The sequence below is a fragment of the Castor canadensis genome, chromosome X (assembly GCF_047511655.1).
Source record: "Castor canadensis chromosome X, mCasCan1.hap1v2, whole genome shotgun sequence".
Classification (NCBI taxonomy): domain Eukaryota; kingdom Metazoa; phylum Chordata; class Mammalia; order Rodentia; family Castoridae; genus Castor; species Castor canadensis.
The window spans coordinates 94,560,232-94,572,982 of NC_133405.1; the positions used below are offsets into that span (position 1 = coordinate 94,560,232).

A 12,751-nucleotide genomic window follows, 5' to 3' on the forward strand; every position below is an offset into this window, starting at 1 on the left:
AGTACTATATTGAATAGGAGTGGGGATAGTGGGCACACTTGTCTTGCTCCTGATTTTAGGGGAAATGGTTTCAGTTTTTCTCCATTACGTATGATGTTTGCTATAGGTTTGTCATATACAGCCTTTACAATGTTGAGGTAACTTTCCTTCTATTCCTAGTTTTCTTAGAGCTTTGATCACGAAGTGGTGTTGGATCTTATCAAAGGCTTTTTCTGCATCTATTGAGATGATCAAGTGGTTTTTGTCTTTGCTTCTATTAATGTGCTGTATTACATTTTGATTTGCTTATGTTGAACTACCCCTGCAACCCTGGGATGAAGCCAACTTGGTCATGGTGAATGATCTTTCTGATGTATTGTTGGATGCAGTTTGCCATTATTTTATTGAGGATTTTTGCATTGATATTCATTAATGAGATTGGCCTATAGTTCTCCTTTTTAGAGGTGTCTTTGTCTGGTTTGGGGATGAGTGTAATACTGGCTTCAAAAAATAAGTTAGGCAGTGTTCCTTCCCTTTCTATTTCATGGAACAGTTTAAGGAGGGTTGGTATTAGTTCTTCTTTAAAGGTCTGATAGAATTCAGCTGAGAATCCATCAGGTCCTGGACTTTTCTTTTTTGGGAGACTCTTTCTTGCTGCTTCAAATTCATTTTGTGTTATAGATCTATTCAGGTGATTAATATCCTCTTGCTTCAATTTTGGATGGCCATAAGTATCTAGAAATCTGTCCATTTCTTCAAGATTTTCAAATTTATTGGAATATAGGTTCTCAAAGTAGTCTCTGATGATTTCCTGGATTTCCATGGCATTTGTTGTTATCTCCCCTTCTGCATTTCTGATTTTACTGATTAGGGTCTTTTCTCTCCTCATTTCAGCTAGGTTTGCCAGGGGTCTGTCAATCTTACTTATTTTTTTCAAAGAACCAGCTTTTTGTTTCATTGATTCTTTGTATGGTTTTACTTTTGTTTCTATTTCATTAATTTCGGCCCTTATTTTTATTATTTCTCTCCTTCTGCTTTTTTGGGATTTGCTTGTTCTTGTTTTTTCTAGGAGTTTGAGCTGTAGCATTAGATCATTGAGTTGATATCTTTCTGACCTTTTAATATATGCACTCATGGCTATAAACTTTCCTCTTAGGATCGCCTTTTCTGTGTACCATAGGTTCTGATAGGTTGTGTTTTCATTGTCATTAACTTCCAGGAACCTTTCAATTTCCTCCTTTATTTCATCAATGACCCATTGATCATTGAGCAATGTGTTGTTCAGCTTCCAACTGTTTGCATGTTTTCTACTGTTGCTTTTGTTGTTGAGTTCTAGTTTTAATGCATTGTGATCAGATAGAATGCATGGGGTTATTTCTATTTTCTTATATTTGCTGAGGCTTGCTTTGTGCCCTAAGATATGATCAATTTTGGAGACGGTTCCATGGGCTGCTGAGAAGAATGTACCTTGTGCAGAAGTTGGATGAAATATTCTGTAGACATCAGCTAGGTCCATTTGATCTATGGTGTGATTTACTTCTAGAATTTCTTTATTGATTTTTTGTTTGGATGACCTATCTATTTGTGATAGGGGGTATTAAAGTCTCCCACTACCACTGTGTTGGAGTCTATGTATGCTTTTAGGTCCTTCAGGGTATGTTTGATGAAATTGGGTGCATTGACATTGGGTGCATGTAGGTTGATAATTGTTATTTCCTTTTGGTGTATTTCCCCTTTTATTAGTATGGAATGTCCTTCTTTATCTCGTTTGGTCAATGTAAGTTTGAAGTCTACTTTGTTTGAGAGAAGTATTGCTACTCCTGCCTGTTTTCAGAGGCCATTGGCTCAGTAAATCTTCTTCTAGCCTTTCACCCTAAGCCAATGCTTGTTTCTGTCAATGAGGTGGGTCTCCTGTAAATAACAGATTGTTGGATCTTCCTTTTTAATCCAGTTTGCCAAATGGTGTCTTTTGATGGGGGAGTTAAGTCCATTCACATTCAGTGTTAGTATTGATATGTATGTGGTGATTCCTGTCATTTAGTTGTTGTTTTGTTTAAGGGTTTGATTGTGTGCAGCTGAAACAATGTTACTCTCTACTTCCTTGTCTTTTCCTCTCCTGTGGTTTGGTTCTCCCTGTCCTTTTGTGGTTTGTTTGCTTTCATTTTCTGTGTTCAGAATTCCTTGAAGAATCTTTTGTAATGGTGGCTTGGTGCTCATATGTTGTTTTAGTTTCTGCTTATCAAGGAAGACTTTTATTGCTCCATCTATTTTGAATGATAGTTTTGCTGGGTAGAGTATCCTAGGGTTGAAGTTATTTTCATTTAGTGCTCGGAATACCTCACTCTATGCTCTTCTTGCTTTTAAGGATTCCGTTGAGAAATCCGCTGTGATTTCGATAGGTTTACCTTTGTATGTTATTTGTTTTTTCTCTCTCACAGCCTTCAATATTCATTCTCTATTCTCTGTGCTTGTTGCTTTAATAATATGTCATGGGATAGTTCTACTTTGGTCAAGTCTGTTTGGTGTCCTATAGGCTTCCTGCACCTGAATAGCCATAGCTTTCTCTAGATTTGGGGACTTTTCTGTTATTATTTTGTTGAATATATTACATTATGAGATTATGCACTTTTTTCTACCTCCTCTGGATCACCTTTGTCATCCAGAGGCACCTTCATCTCTCATCTGCAATAGCCTCCTTTTATAGTCTATTCCTTATCCAGTTGCAAGTGTGAAATATTTTAAATGTTAATTTGAACATGTCACTCAAATGCTCAAAAATTTACAGCAGCCTTTCATTATGCCTATAATAACATCCAAACTCATTACCCTAGACTACAAGGCACATCATGATTTGTTCTCTGCTTGTCACTAATTTTTTCGTATTTTGGACTCAGCTCAAATGTTATCATCTCAAAGAGACCTTTTCATTTCTTTCTTTTAAAGGTAGCATTCTACCTACCTATAATTACTTTCTTCACAGCAACCTGTTTAAATTTCTCGTAGTGTTTACTTTGAAACTGGAATACACACACACACACACACACACACACACACACACACCTCATCCTCACTGGATTTCTTACCCTAGGAGGTCATATTCTATCCACTATGCCTCAGCAGGTCAGCATGAAAATACCAAACACTGCTATCACTGGCAACAGCCTCAAATTTATGCAAATACAAACTAAACTTTACTCATATTTCTGAATATTTGGAAAGCACTACAAACAAAATTTAGCAAATTCCATTCAGTTTACAAAGTTCTTAACAAAGAAAATGAAAATATCTTACCTTTAAATACTTTATACAAAACACTGATAAAATGAGAGTGATTTGCCTACCTGTGATATTGAGTTTTCATGATGAAAGATTGTGATCTTGTTTCAGTTTTCTCAAAGCATGTAGAAGCATTTAATGAAAGTTTTGCCTATACAGAAATAGAAGCACATAGCCTCTTATGCCTACAAGATGGCTATCATTTATTTTCGCAGTCATAGAAAAGAAGTTAAAATTTTAGCCTGCCATACAATCATGTTTTGAAAGTGTAAGAAAAGAATAATGCTCTCTTATTTGAAAAGGAGAAAGGAGAAAAGGATTGCAGTAGAACAGAAAATTTGGACTGTTTGTCCAAAACTGTTTGAAGATCTTTGAAGAGTCCATAAGGAGCCTATCAATAATAATCTAGTTAAAGTGTAAGGTAAGAACGAGACAAATTTTAATCAGCAATATACTATTACAATAGGAAAGACAGTCCAGCATGAACTGAGCATAACCTTTTTAAAGGGAAACATATTTTATTTAGTTTTCTAATTATTATTCACATACACTGCTCTTGACATGTACAGCCAAGTAGGTAATTGACACAGTAACACATGCTGAATAGTTAAGGGAAAATAATGGAGAACTACTCTATTGAAACTCCAGCTCCTCATAAACATGTGCTTCTACTGAGAACAGATTGTTATTTGTTGACTGGACAACCACCACCTGTGTGAGAAAGCAGGTCACCTTGCACCCAAATACAGAGAGAAAGACAGTGATGCTGGCTTCTAGCAGGGAGAGAAGCAGAATCTCAATTGTGACTGCTTTATAATGTTGATGCAGTTAAGTCACTTCCATAGTTATTATAATTGTACCTATTCATGTTATAATGGCACTGACCACATTATTGCCAAGCTGCCTGTGATCAGGCTTAATGTCATTTTTCTCCCAGACACAGCTCCTGATATGACTCCCTTAGTGGATATCCTGTGATAATGTTTAGTCAAAAACATGGAGAATGGTAATATAAAAAGAAACACGGGTTGATAGCCATAGGCATACTTTTGTTGGGTCAATCGGGATCTGAGCTATCCCAGAATCTGGGGTTGCCCCTTCCAGAAGATTTTCAAGTTGTCCACTTGGTCTTGAATGGTGTCTTTCTGGAGAGAATCCCTGGCAAAGCACTGTTAGGCGATCCTTCAGCGTCTTGATGCAGTCTTTGTTGATGCGTAATATAAATTTGTGGGAACAGATCCACTCTCCCACCCATTTTAGACATGAAAACTAATGTGTGAAAGAATGGGTACCGTGAGGCAGGTTAGTATGATGGAAGTTAAACTGCCTGTACTATGTCTGCACAAAAGTTTGATTTATACAGAGATAACTGAGCATTTTACAGGGAACATTAAGAAGTGAGGAGGGGGAAAAGTATAGGCTTGAGCAGAGTCACAGAAGTGAAAAATTACAACAGCAGGAAAGGGAGGCTTGTCCATGTGAAACTCATCTGGGTTTGCTAACTGGCGCTTACCCAGTTTACACTCCTCCCCCCATAGGGACTCCTCCCCTCACAGAGGCCTTATCTCCAGGTATTAGCTGAAGCAAACAGTAAGATTTTTTGGTAGATCTGAGTTTTTAGGAAGGCATTTTGGAGGGGTAGAGACATCCCATGGATGTGGAATTCTGCTGCTGGAATATATGCTAGCACTTGTTCAAGTCTTCATAGGCCAAAGTTGAGGCCTCAGCGAGAAGAGGCATCAGTGGAGCCTGACTAGAAATTGGGCAAGGAGAGAATCATTGTCAAGCCTACCTGAGTTCTTCAATATTGTATGTAGGTTACAACAAAAACTCACAAAAAAGTGGCTGTTTATTTAGAAATGAGACTGCTTAAGAAATTCAGAAAAATAATTACCAGCAGAATGCAGTCAAACTAAAATGGACTTTCATAATTTCATTACAAAACCGTAACTTATTTGGGATCCAACTTCAGCTTTGCAAGTTTAAATAATGTCTGAGCTTTAAAACCATTTTCCCTGAGAAACAGAAATTTAACATGTGAAGACATCTAACATGTTTCAGGGTGCTTAAAAATTATAGACATTTGAGATATGGACAGACTATGGGAGGAATTATAGATACAAAGGACCAGACTGGCTGACAAAACAAGCCTATTAGGGAAACATAGTGGATGGGCATTTTTGGAAACCTGGAAAGCAATTCTTACAATCCTAAAAACTTCAGTAAATGAACTACATGCTCAAATGCTTTTTCTGAGAGGATATTTAACTCCGTGACGTCACTGAAGACTGGTGTCATTTATCAGTATAAAGTAGGCTTGATAAGAGCAGAGCTGCAAGCCAAAATGATTTTAAGTTGATTTCATGCTATGTTACCACTACATTTTTAAAATTGGATATTCTAAAGACCACAGGATAATTCAGAGAAGAATTATTTAGAAAAAATCAAAGTAAAAATACCCTACTATATTATGGGACAGAATGAAACATGTTTATTAAAGATATGTAGCATCAGTTTAAGTATTCTTGTTGGACTTGTTTTTTATGGTACTGGGGTTTGAACTCATGCTTGCTAGGCAGGCACTTTACCACTTGAGTCACCCCACCAGCCCTCTTCTGTGTTGGGTATTTTTGAGATAGGGTCTCACGAAGTATTTGCCCAGGCTGGCTTTGAACTGCAGTCCTTCTGATCTCTGCCTCCTGAGTAGCCATGAGCCACCAGCACCCAGCCTGGAAATGCCCAGGGCGATCCTCCTAATCCCTGCCTCCCAAGTAGCTAGGATTACAGGCTTGAGCCAGCAGTTGCCCAGCTCTCTCTTGCTCTCTCTCTCTCATTTTCTCTCTCTCTCTCTCTCTCATTACACTTGTGTGAAGAATAAAAAATAGAATAGTGAACAGAAAAGCAGGAGGCTGTCCAACTGTAGGAGCAAAGAAATGGAAAAAATAATACCTTCGACAATATTTGAAGATCCAATAAAATATTTTAAAAGGAATCAAAATGTACCAAATTTTCTTTATCCATTTATTCATTGGTGGACACTTAGGTTATTACTGTTTTTCTGTTATTGTGATTAGTGCTGCAATAAACATGAGAGTACAGATGTCTTTCAATATACTGATTTAATTTCCTTTGAATATATACCCAGGAGTGGGATTGCTGGATCATCTGGTAGTTCTAGTTTTCATGGTTTGAGGGACATCTGTACTGTTTTTTGTGATGGCTATACTAATTCACATTCTCATCAACAGTGTATATAGGCTCTCTTTTGTCCAATCCTCACCAAGACCTGTTCTCTTTACTTTTTTTGTTAATAGCAATTTTTACTGTAGTGATGTGATAACTCATTGTGGTTTTGATTTGCATTGTGTGCGCATTGGTGATGTTGACCAGTTTTTCATATAGTAGTTGGGCATTTGTATATCTTCTTTTGAGAAATGTCTATTTAGGTCTATTGCTCATTTTTAAATCAAATTTTTTGCTGCTGAAGTTTTGGTAGCTCATTATATTCTGGATATTAACCCTGCAACAAATGTATACTTTGCAAATAGTTTCTTCCATTATGTGAAAAGACAATCTATTCACTCTGTTGATTGTTTCCTTTTCTGTGTGCAAACTTTCTAGCTTGATGTAATCCCATTTTTCTATATTTACTTTTGTTGTTCATACCTTTGAAATTTTAGACAAAAAATCCTTTCTCACACAAATATTATGGATTTTCCTCTACATTTTTTTCTACTAGTTTCATAGTTTGGGGTCCTGCATTTAAATCCTCCACCCATTTGAATTGATCTTTGTATACAGTGAGAAACAGTGGAATAATTTCATTCTTCTGTATGAAATTATTTGTTTGAGAGGCTTTCTTTTTCCCATTTCATGTACTTGGAAACACTATCAAAACTTAGTGGGCTGTAGAGCTTGGATTTTGGGCTTTCTATTCTGTTCCATTGGTCTATGTGTCTGTTTTTATACCAGTTCATGTTGCTTTGTTTATTATAGCTTTGTACTATTCTTTGAAGTCAAATAGTGTGATGGCTTCAGCCTTGTTCCTTATTTTCAAGATAGTTTTGGCCATTCAGGATCTTTTGTTTCACACAAATTTTAGGATTGATTTTCTATTTCTGTGAAGAATATCATTGATACTTTAATACAGATTGCATTGAAACTATAGATCATTTTGGATAGTTTGGATATTCTAACAATACTAATTCTTCCAATCCATGAAAATGTTCCATATATATACAATAGAATGGTATTCAGTCATAAAATATTCTTTTTTATGAATTCACGTCAATTGTGTGAACACGGATTAATTTCTAGAACACTATATTAAGTGAAATAACCAGGGACAGAAGACAAATTCTATATGATTTCTCTCATATGTGGAATCTAAAATAGTTCTTCTCATAGAAATAGCCAAATAATGATGACCAGAGAGTAGAAGGAGGGGGGGAAATGAGGAGTGATTAATAAATGAGTACAAAGTCATGATTGCAAAGAAGGAACAAGTTCTGGAATTCTCCATAGAAAGCTGACTAGAGTTAGCAAAAGTGCATTATATATTTCAAAATATCTAGAAGATAGGTTTTCAATGTTCTCGTTAAAAAGAATTGATAAATATTTAAGGGAATGGGCATGCTAATTGCAATGATTTGATCATTACATAATGAAAACCTATATCAAAACATCATGTAGTACTCCTGCCATATGCACAATTATAATGTATAAACCATAAATAATACTTTTAAAATTTTTGTAAAAATAAATTACTGATGACTGGGAATATAGCTCAATGGTAGAGCAGTTGTTTAGCAGCATAAAGCCCTATGTTCTACCCACAACACTAAAACATTAATATACAAGAGGACAAAAAGAAACAAAATTACCATTACATTTTCTTACTTATTACCTAATTCATCAATACTAATTATTACTATTTGTAACAATTCATAATCTATATTATAGTATTGTTTTAAATTGCCATTTTGTAACAAAATAAGAAACAATAAACATGTAATTTCATAGGAACCACTATTTTTCATATTTTATGCTCAAGTAATAATGTATATATGCACTACTAATTATTCTAATATGCTATCTTGTTCCATATATCCATTAGTCCAATTATTGTTTTGTTTAAACAATGGCATTCATGCAACCAAGGAAGTAAAACACAATAATAACTAGCTGCAAATGCACTGTTAATTGTTATATTAATGTTTTCTTATCTCCTATGGCTTTGATAAAGTTTGATAATCTAAAAAGTTGGTTATTCCAAATTTTATTTTGAGATTTGTAAGAGTTCCAAAAATTTCTCTTTTCATTGCAGTAGACAGGTTTCACACTGGATATTATGGACCTAAATTGCAAAGATACATGTTCATGTTTATTATTTTTGAGGTTTTTTAAAAAAAAATTTCAAGGCTAAAAGTGATTACTGATTGTTTAGTAGTAGATATTCTGAGTATATTTTCAATTTGCCTTTTGAACATTTAGAAGAAATGCTTTTAAATTTTCAATATTTAAAATGTGTGAGTTCAGGAAATACACACATGAGGATCATTTAAAGTCTTCACAACTGATGCATGTAAATTTTCCTCATTGAACCAGAGACATAAGAGAATGTGACTATGTTTCATTTCCTACCCTTAGAAACAAAGAAAAGTTCTGTCTAGACAGAGGGTTCTTATGTTTGATTGTCAGGGCTCAATCCTGTCTCTACTATCTTTGAACTAACTGACACTGGAATAATAATGATTTCATTTCTTCTGTAAAATGGGATGATAACAGTGAACAACTCATTGAGCTACAGGGTGTTTTGTTTAGTCAACAGAATATTTTGAAAAGTTGATATGCACTACACTGTCTTCAAGACGGTACTTAAGAACAAAGCAAAACTCCTTGCCCTTGGGCCACTTTGACCCCTCTGGAAGACACAGCACAAACATAAAAAGAAATCAATTAAGTCAAGCAAGATCAATGGAGAGGCAAACAATCTCAGGAAAGGAAGAGAGATGGACAGGGTTTTGTTCCCTTAGATAGTGGGGTTAGGGAAGGCCTCTCTAGGTGTTGCTTGAGAAGAAACCACAATGAAGACAAAGTAAGATATAGGGGAAGACAGTTCCAAGTAGAGTAATGTGTATAAAGACACTGAAATGAAAAAAAATTATATGTTGAGGGGAACTTTGAGCTTACATACATTTAGACATCACTATGCAACAGTTTCTATACTAAGACCCTATTTATCTCTTTACATACTAAATTATCTCTACAACTCCAAATTTTAAGTGCTACCATTATAATCAGCTTCATTTGACACAGGAGGAATTCAAGATAGAATGTGGTTAGGCTTATCCATTGAAAGTCCCACAGCCAAGGGTGGAAAATCAGGATCAAAAACCCATGTGTGATCCACAGCCCATATTCTTATCTAACAATCTACCCTCTCAGGCCTTAGATGCCTCCCATATCAGTGAGAGTGGAAGAAAGGCCAGGAAAGGACATGACTTGCTAAATTCACACTGTAAGGCAGAAACCATGTTGAGAAAAATTCCCAGGGCCTTGCCTTATTTTCCAATCCCAATTCTAGAGCCAAGGGCCTACTTCCTCCTTTCTCAGATGTTCACTGAGCCTCCTGGCACAGAAAATCCTGTGTCTGGCTCTGTAGATGACATGTAATGGCCACTTGTAAGAAATAAAAGATGTGCTGGGTGTTACTCTAATTTGGTGGTTAATGTTTCTCCCCATATGCACCCTGACATTCCCCATCCCAGCGCTGTGCATCTTGAGGTATCTCCATCTGATGATACATCTGACTCTCCTGGTGGACTCTGAGCACTTTGATAACAGGGGGAAGGCTTGTCTCATCACTCTGAGCCTGGCATGCAACAGACTCTCGGGTGACAGCTTATGAATCGATTTCCAGGTAATTGTCCCTCTGATACACACATAACTAACCGTGGGAAATGAAGTTGTGTGATATATTCCTAGCACAGTGACTGCAATGACAAAAATTCATCACGCGTTTGGGTGTCCTGCCTGGGCAGTGCCTCTGTGCTCTGAGACACCCCCCTCCTGATGTGTGGGATCTGAGAGTGCTGCCTGAATTTTGTATCACTGGACCAGGGTATAAATAAGGGGGGAAGGTAGGAGGTAGCCCAGACCCTTGGAGGAGACTGGCCATGCAATGAGAGTCCCAAGTGGAGTGGAAGCCAATTGATAATACTTTCCTTCAGTCCTACTCGAGGACAGGCAATTGTTGCACCCTCCCTTTTGGGTAGATGGTCTCTGGAAAGCGACAGCCAACAGTGGAAACAGGAAACATCTTTCTCTGTGCTCTTCTTGCCCCAAGACCCTAGCATGCAGCCATCTGAAACTTTACAGTCTTCCTTCTCCCATCCTGTACCTCTTCCCATGAGCTTTGTTCCACCACTCCCTCCCAATAAGATGGACTGCCTTCTACAAGCCCATAGGCAGTGGACCCAAACAAACATGGAGTCAAGCCTTTGAAACCATAAGCCAGAGACCCTTCCTCTTTTAAGTTGATCTGGGTCAGATGCTTGTTACAGCATGGAAAGCTGACCACCAGATGACAGGTGGAACAGCTTTTTTTTTTTAACCAGGGTACTCTGAGCCTCCGAGATGATAGCTTGCTTAGAGTTAGAAAGATGCTTAATAATGGCGGGAAAGGATAACAATTCTCTCTAGACTCCCAGGCAAATGCTCCTGCTAATCATTTTCTCTGAAGACTGATTTCAACCTGTCAACCTACAGTCACTGTGGGGAAATTAGAGAACTGATGTGAGTCTTCTCTCCCAGACCATGCTGCTCTTCACTCAGATAATTCAAGTCAATTCACAAATATATTCAATGCTCTTAAATCACTAACATCCTTTGGGGGTGGGTGGGTGTGAGGCATCTACCGGATGCTACTTCTGGCCCTGGGAGAGCTGACCCTAATCCTGAGGTTTACAGGGGAGTTCATGAGTGTCCCTGAGACACTATTATAGCAGTAAACATTTCACTGATAAATAGTAATATTGTTGGGATTGGAAAGGAAGGGCCAAATGCTCTGGAAATAGCAGCTTTCCTGGGCATTGTGGCCTTGGAGTCTGTTTCTATCTAAGGGAGGGAAAATTCTCCTGGGCTGTGAGCTCCTTGAGTACACAAATTGTACTCTGTATTTCTCACAGCACAGCCTTGCACAATATATAGTGAAAGGACTGATCTGTATTTGTTGGCTGCATGCCACTTTGGAGTACTAATGAGGTCCTTTTCCTGAATGTCATGTATCAGGAATTGTGCTCTTTGCTGATTTTAAAGAGTGGAGTGAGAAAGACAAATGTGAACATTAATGCTGCTTGTCATAAAAAATTCTTTTTGTATACTTGTGCTCATCAACTTACATAGATTTATGTCTGAATGAACACATTGTAAATTTAAAATATTGTTCATTTAAAAATACTCAATATTTCTAACCACCATAGCTTAGCAACACATTGAACTGTAAAGTATTTCCCGTTTGTGTTTGAGTGGCTAACTGAAAAAAATTGTTGAAAAAATTGTTGTACTTCGTATTTCTAGCCCAGATCAAAATTCAAAAATTGAAGTATTGTTTCTATTGAATAAGTATGGATTTTGTACCACTGTAACGTTGAAAATTCTTAACTCAGTTTACCATATATTAGGAACTGTCTATGCTGTGTTGTGATTTATTATTCATAACAGATGAGGATTATTATTTTGATTTTAATTGACAGATAATACAACTAAGCACCAGAGATAAATGTTTTATCTGAGCTTACACAGCTAGCAAGTGCCTTCACTCCTTTCTATCTGAACCTGTTGCCCTTGCTTACACATCGTGTCCCCTGCACTCCATAATATCCCTCCCTCTGCTATCTAAAATTAGACTCTAATGGTTCCCTTAGGGATTCATGCAAAAAAATTCCCATTGCTCTAAACCCCCACCCCACCTGACTTCAATGAATATATTTTTTCTTTGGATATCAAGGCAGAGGTGGTCCTCTTTTGAACAACCCTGTGGAGATGTCAGGAGAGAAGGCTGAATGGAAAGTAATTCGAGTGCAAGTTAACCTAAGCTTTTAAATAAACAGAGGAATCATGGACATTGTGGGGGTAGTAGAGGGAGTCACAAGGACTTGAGATTTTCTTAGAGTCAGGGGAAGCTGAGAGGAGGGAGTGGTAAATAAGCCATGCGGGAAACTACAATAGCTTGGAGACTTGATTTAGAGAGGTTGCAATGATAGGAGTAAGGCAGAAAGCTCTCCCAATGTGTGCTCCCCTCCTCCATGCAAGCGCTGAGGCTGTGAGTTTGCCCTGTCTCAAAGGCCTTAGTACCTGAAGAGGGTAGGGCAGATAGGGTCCTGTCCTCCATATAGGGGTTAGGGCTGAGGAGAACAGAGGCATCCTCTAAGCCTTTATAGCCAGTGTCTGCTTGTCATAGTTTCTTTCCTGTGTCATTCCATTCCTCATAATA

General features: G+C 37.4%; 1 long non-coding RNA gene and 1 pseudogene across 3 annotated transcripts in view; one reads left to right on the forward strand and one right to left on the reverse strand.

Moving 5' to 3' along the window:
• The window catches only part of LOC141419578 (uncharacterized), an 84,576-nt gene that overhangs the window by 31,779 nt on the left and 40,046 nt on the right, over positions 1-12,751 (reverse strand). The gene's annotated exons all lie outside the window — the stretch shown is intronic.
• The window catches only part of LOC141419797 (ubiquitin carboxyl-terminal hydrolase 27-like), a 43,613-nt pseudogene that overhangs the window by 29,037 nt on the left and 1,825 nt on the right, over positions 1-12,751 (forward strand).